The sequence below is a fragment of the Mus pahari genome, chromosome 7 (assembly GCF_900095145.1).
Source record: "Mus pahari chromosome 7, PAHARI_EIJ_v1.1, whole genome shotgun sequence".
Classification (NCBI taxonomy): domain Eukaryota; kingdom Metazoa; phylum Chordata; class Mammalia; order Rodentia; family Muridae; genus Mus; species Mus pahari.
Window position 1 is genome coordinate 90,058,763 of NC_034596.1, and position 7,264 is coordinate 90,066,026.

At 36.4% G+C, this 7,264-nt stretch overlaps 1 non-coding gene across 1 annotated transcript; it reads right to left on the reverse strand.

The window, feature by feature from the left end:
* Nucleotides 1–6,734: 6,734 nt before the first annotated feature.
* LOC115064518 lies at nt 6,735–6,841 on the reverse strand. Its single transcript, XR_003844349.1, has one exon. It is a non-coding gene; the product is annotated as a U6 spliceosomal RNA (small nuclear RNA).
* Nucleotides 6,842–7,264: the final 423 nt, after the last annotated feature.

Genomic DNA, 7,264 nt, shown 5'->3' on the forward strand with positions numbered 1-7,264 from the left:
TTCAATTTGAATATAATTATCTTCAGGAAAGCCAAAATTTTGTGCAATGAATATACACCAATAGAAACCACAATCAATTAAAATAAAATCATCTGTAACTTTTTCAAATAAGTATTTTTAATAGATAATTCAAGTCTTTGGGATTTGTGATATTGGTTATAATAATTAATAACTATCAAGTGTCACACAAAGTCATTTTCACAGATGACAGACTGAGAGTAGCTAAATGACCCTCTGATATTCCCGAAGACCTTCTGACACTAGTTAGAAAAATTAATGGACAAACTACCAAGAAAATATGTAACCCAATGTTTCATTGTTAGAATATTCATTTCTATGGACATTTAGAAGTGAACTTTTCAAAATGATACAATAGGAAGAATGAATGGAATGAAAACTTTACATGAAAGTTTTACATTCGTAGATTTGAACAGGATTACAGAAGGTGGGAACAGATTTGAGAAAAAGCTCACTCCATAACAAAGGCTGAATACTGGGTCCACGAGAATCAATTCTGGTCTAATATTTTGTTTGTAATAGGATTTAGAGTTACTGGGCCTCAAGACTGCTTTTCTGTTATAGGTGAAACATCTGTGGATACTAGTTTAAAATAGAGACAAACTGGGAACACTCCACAGTGATGAGTTCCCAGGGAAATGAGAAGTTTTACAGGGTGATGAAATTTTAATAAAATCTATATTTCTGGAAAGCATGCTGTAGATTTATCAGGATTCTTAAATTTATTTGTCCTTAACTAAGTTAATTTGGTATTTTTAAGAAAAAACTTCAGTTAATATATGAACGCTCAAAGTACTTAGATACTTAAGATGAAGTTTTCCAAATGAATATTATCAGAAGCCTAGTATAGGCACTGAAATTCACATATTTTAATTAAAATATTTCTTGAGTAATATAATATATTTTCTAAGTATAAAGAATGAAAGAATTGCTTTAGATGTAGATATACATCCACGTACATAAAAATACTGGAACACACACACACACACACACACACCACATGAAGTACTAACTCTAGAAAGCAGTACAGAAAGTATTTTGTGTCACCTATTCATGTATATATTTTATCATTATTCCAAATTCTTTACTGTGTACCATAAATATTTTTAAAAGAGAAAATATTAATCAAGATATTTATAATGCTGTTGTAATGCGAGAATATATTATTTTTAATTTTAGACAAACATTTAAAATGGCATAATCTCATTCATATATATTATTACTCAATTTCAAACTTGTTTTTTTGTTGTTGTTGTTTTGTTTTGTTTTGTTTTGCTTGATGATTTTATTTCCTGGTCTGTGTGCTTTGTATTTTCCTCTGTGATTCATTTCTCTATTGCTAGTAATTCCCCTTGAATCTATCTGATCCTTCCAGTGTGGAGGTAAGTTCCAATTAGTTCTGGCTTATCCATATTGTTTACTGTTCCTCACCATTTTTCTTAGTGTAGTTCGTCTGCTAATTTCTACACATCAATGATATGCTACATGTTATCTGAAGCCAGACCTGCAGAACATATCCACATGTATGCCACTCATTAGCTAATATTTCATGTTTATACCCTAGGATAAATGCATAACCTTCTCTACAACTCCCATCTTTTAGCCATGATCTCATAATTCCAGTGTGAACTAAAAGCCTATGAACTAAAATTGCAACCCCCATCTTCTCTCTCTCTCTCTCTCTCTCTCTCTCTCTCTCTCTCTCTCTCTCTTTCAGATTTGCTTAGTTTTAAACCATCACTAGTCCTACTGATTCTATCTCTTAAATATTACAGAAATTAGACCACTCCTTCCTCTTCTTAAACACAAGCATTCCAAATCTGTTGGTACCATCATTCTCCTGAGCCTGGAAAGCATCTAGCCAGTAATTCACTGCACAGCTGAATTACTCAGTACCTGCCTATGGTGACAGGGAGGACAAATTATCCTCAAGTTTCTTGGTGCATTTTTCAGCATCTCCCCCATTATGCTTTCCTTTTCTGAGTCCATTACCTCATGCTCAAATGCAAAATCATATACATTTCCATCTATATACATCCCCATCTCCATTATCTGGTAATTTTGGTTTGGTATGCTTAATTTCTATTCCCAATTCTAAGACCATTTTAGAACTGGTTTCTAGTTACATTATATGACTGAACCATTAAGATTTTACTTTCTGATCAAGAATCGGCAAATGGGACCTCATAAAATTGCAAAGCTTCTGTAAGGCAAAAGGCACTGTCAATAAGACAAAAAGACACCAACAGATTGGGAAAGAATTTTTACCAATCCTAAATCTGATAGGGGACTAATATCCAATATATACAAAGAGAAGCTGAACTCCAAAAATTCATATAATGCCATTAAAAAATGGGGTACAGAGCTAAACAAAGAATTCTCAAATGAGGAGTACCAAAGGGCTGAGAAGCACTCGAAAAAATGTCCAACATCCTTAATCATCAGGGAAATGCAAATCAAAACAACCCTGAGATTTCACCTCACACCAGTCAGAATGGCTAATTTCAAAAATTTAGGGGACAGCAGATGCTGGAGAGGATGTGGAGAAAGAGGAACACTCCTCCATTGCTGTTGGGATTGCAAGCTTGTACAACCACTCTGGAAATCAGTCTGGTGGTTCCTAAGAAAACTGGACATAGTACTAATGGAAGATCCAGCAATACCTCTTCTAGGTATATACCCAGAAGGTGTTCCAACTGGTAATAAGGACACATGCCCCACTATGTTCATAGTTGCCCTATTTATAATAGCCAGAATCTGGAAAGAACCCTGCTTGTGGACGTTGTACATCGTGGTGCGCACTAGGCTCCGCACCACGATGTACAACGTCCACAAGCAGTCCAATAGCTGACTGTGAGCATCTACTTCTAAGCTGGAAAGAACCCAGATGTCCCTAAACAGAGGAATGGATACAGAAACTGTGGTACATTTACACAATGGAGTACTACTTAGCTATTAAAAACAATGAATTTATGAAATTTTTAGGCAAATGGATGTATCTGGAGGATATCATCCTGAGTGAGGTAACCCAATCACAAAAGAACTCACTTGCTATGCACTCACTGATACGTCGATATTAGCCTAGAAACTTAGAATNTACCAAAGATACAATCTCCAAAACACAAGAAAATCAAGAAGGAAGACCAACATGTGGATACTTCATTCCTCCCCAAAATAGGGAATAAAATGCCCATGAAAGAAGTTACAGAGACAAAGTTTGGAGTTAAGACAAAAGGATGGACAACCCAGAGACTGCCCCACCCAGGGGTCCATCACATAATCATCCACCAAACGCAGACTCTATTGCATATACCAACAAGAACTTGCTGAAAGAACACTGATATAGCTATCTCTTGTGAGGCTATGCCAGTGCCTGGCAAATATAGAAGTGGATGCCCACAGTCATTTGTAGGATAGAATACAGAGACCTCAATGGAGGAGCTAGAGAAATTACCCAAGGAACTGAAGGGATCTGCAACCGTGCAGGTGAACTAATCAGTACCCCCCAGAGCTCATGTCTCTAGCTGCATATATAGCAGAAGATGGCCTAGTCAGCCATCCTTGGGAAGAGAGGCCCCTTGTTCTTGCAAACTTTATATGCCCCATAGAGGGGAATGCCAGGGCCAAGAAGTGGGAGTGAGTGGACAGGGGAGCAGGGTGGGGGGACAGGGTATAGGGGTCATTCGGGATAGCATTTGAAATGTAAATGAAGAAATTATCTAATAAAATAATTAAAAAAAAAATTTTACTTTCCAAAATGCAAACAGATCTGCATCTATTACCCTGCATAAAACTCAATTTCAAATGGATCAGAGACCTCAACATAACACTGAACCTGATAGAAGAGAAAATGAGAAATAACCTTGAACTCAACTGACACAGGATACAATTCCTGAACAGAACAATAATATCACACCCACTAAGATCAAGAACTAATAAATGGGACCTCATGAAACTGAAAACCTTTGGTAAGCTAAACACTGTCAATAGTACAAAATGTCAGCCTACAAAATGAGAAAAGATTTTCAACAACCTCACATGTGACAGAGGGCTGATACCAAAAATATTTAAGTATCTCAAAGAACTAGACACCAACAAATTAAATAATTCAATTAAAATGGATACAGAGGTAAACAGAAAATTCTCAACAGGAGAATCTCAAATGACCACGAAGCACTTAAAGAAATGTTTAACATCTTGGCCATCAGAGAAATGCAAATCAAAATACCTCTGAGATTCTATCTTATACCAGTCAAAATTGTCAAGAAAAAAATAAACAAGTGACAGTTGATGCTTGTGAGGATTTGAAACAAAGGTAACACTCTTCCTTTGCTGATGAGAGTACCGCCTTTTACAGCCACTTTAGAAATCAATATGGCAGTTTCTCAAAATCTTTAAGACCCAGCTATACCAGTCCTGGGCATATACTCAAAGGATGCTCAACCCTACCACAAGGACACTTGCTCAACTATGTGCATAGCAGCTTTATTTGTAAAAGCCAATCACTGTAAACAATGTAGGTGTCCCTCAACCAAGGTATGGATAAAGAAAATGTGGTACATTTACACAAGGGAGTATTACTCGGCTGTTAAAAACAAACAAACAAACAAACAAAAAAAACACATGAATATTTCAGGGAAATGGATGGAATTAGAAATAGTTATCCTGAATAAGGTAACCAAGATCAAGAAAGACAAAACATGGAAAAATCTTTGTTTGTAAGAGGACACAACCATGTTTGAAAGTGCAGTCTAATTGAGAAGCAGAAAAAAAGTGACAAATCAGAGAAAATTTTGACATAATGAGTCAGAGATAGGATATACCCAACTTTCAAGAAGACACTGAAGAGAGGCAATTTAAGTGATCAATACAGACAGAGAGAGGGGAAATTTTACTGGGACAGTTTTAGAAAGACAGTCTACAAGTGAAAACAGAACCACCAAAGGATGTGAAGAAGTCAGAAGATTATAACAGATTGCCAGAGTTAGTTTGAAGCCAAGCAGAGCAATAAAGTTCAAAGCCAATAGAAGTCAGTTTGAATCAGTTATCTTGGAAGATTAGATTGTATGGAGGCTAGAACCTTCCAAGCCTAGTCCTAGGGATAGTTAGAACAGAGAAGGAAATGCTATGGGCTCAGCACAAGCTGTGTATCACATAGCTTTGGTACAGCTCTCATCTCATCCCTCCATTTGAGGAAATAGCAGTGACATTTACACAATGAAAACTCTTAGGAATCTATAAGAGTGACCCTACCTAACACTCCTTGGAATAGGAAATACAGAGTATAAGCCAGAACTATCTGTAAACAGGCACTACTTCCAGTAAAGGGATGAGGGCACCAACCCAGCCAAAAAACCCTTAAATCAACAGTTCATTGTACCAATAAATTGTGTGGCACAGAACTTATTTAGGAGTGGCCAAGCAATGACTGGTCCAGCTTGAGACCCCTGCTACAAGATGGAACCAACAAGTGACACTGCATGGAGGGGCAGGTATTAGAAGCTAAATTATCCAGAGACCTAGAATAAAAGCAAATATGGCCAGCCCCCAAAAGTCAACTATATGATTCCTAATGATACTCTGCTATGCACATAGACCAGAACCTAGCATAATCATCATCACAGAGGCTTCATCCAGGAACTGATGGAAGCAGATGCAGAGACTCACAGGCAAACATTAGGTGGATCTTGGGGCATCCTGTGTAAGAGGGAAAGGAAGGATTGTAGATGCCAAAGGGGACAACCAGGGCTCACAGGGGCTCACAGAGACTAAACTGACTATCAGAGAGCCTGCTTGGGTCTGACCCAGGTCCTCTGCAGATATGTTATGGTTGTGGAGCTTGGTATTCTTGTGAGACTCCTAACTCTTTTGCCTCTGACTCTTTTGCCTGCTTTTGGGATCATGTACTTCTCTACTTGGCTGCCTCCTCAAGCCTTAATATGTGGGAATATGAGTCTTGTTGCAATTTGATATTCCATGTTTGGTTGATACCACTGGGTGGTAGTCTGCCTTGTTCTGAAGGGGAAGGAGAAGGAATGGTTCTGGGTGAGATAAGTGGGGTACTTGGAGGGGAGGAAGAGGGGGAAAGAGCAAATGGAATGTAATACATGAGAGGAAAATAGGTTAGAAAATGATTTTACCTTCTCTCAAAAGTGCTACTTACTCATTCAATAAGCAGTTTTGTGTCAGCATTAGCTTTTCTAAGCTCATAAGAAACAAATTTTAATATGCAAAAGATTGTATGAAACAGTAATGATACACAATCAGCAATAAAATAAATTCATATAGATTCATAATTAAATAAATTACATCAAAGGAAAAAGTACGTTTTTCTTAAGCATATCACTCCCTAATAATCTCCTTTATTAAAGAATTTAGCCTCTGATTGATAATTGTATCCTTATAATTCTTGGCTAAAATACTATATACAGATGTTTCTATATAACTCAACAAACAATTGTTTCATTTAGGAAGTATAAATGATTAGATTAAAGTAAAAGAATGATACCATTGAAGTTGTCAGATACTAAAAATCAGTTTGATTTTTGTTTATATTGATTATGTAGGCTAAAGGAAGTACTGAAGAAAACTAAGATATAACAGCTTTATTTTTTCTATGAACTATACAGCTTTAATAATGGAAACATTCCTTTATGCAAACTATATTTGCATGAGAAATTGTGTATTTATTATGCATGTCCTTTTGGGTCTGTTTTAAAAATATGGGACACTTCATAAATTTGCATGTCATCCTTGCACAGGGGCCATTCTAATCTTTTCTGTATCATTCCAATTTGAGTATATGTACTACTGAAGTGAGCACGATATAATAGCTTGAAAGTTTAAAACTACATTTGACCAAAGCCAATATATGGTAACTAGCAAAATAAGTGAGTAAATATTAGTGCTAAATTTAGGGTATTTTGAAATAAAATAATCACTCACACTGACCCAAGAAGTAAGTAGCAATAGGCAATTTTTGAGTTCTTTTTTCACTTAATGGCAATATTAACAAAGTATTTGTACTTTTAGTTGCAAATAATTATAACCACTCTATCTATATATAGGCATTGTTTCTCTCTGAGGTGATTTTATGCGGCTCATTTATCCATTCCACATGTACTGCCTCTTACCACCTATGTGCCAATCATTTGTTGTGTCCTGGAGACAAACAAGAGTAACATGTTTCAACCTCAAAGGAATTATAGGGCGTGGGACATCTTAGTGTGTGACAGATACCAAACAA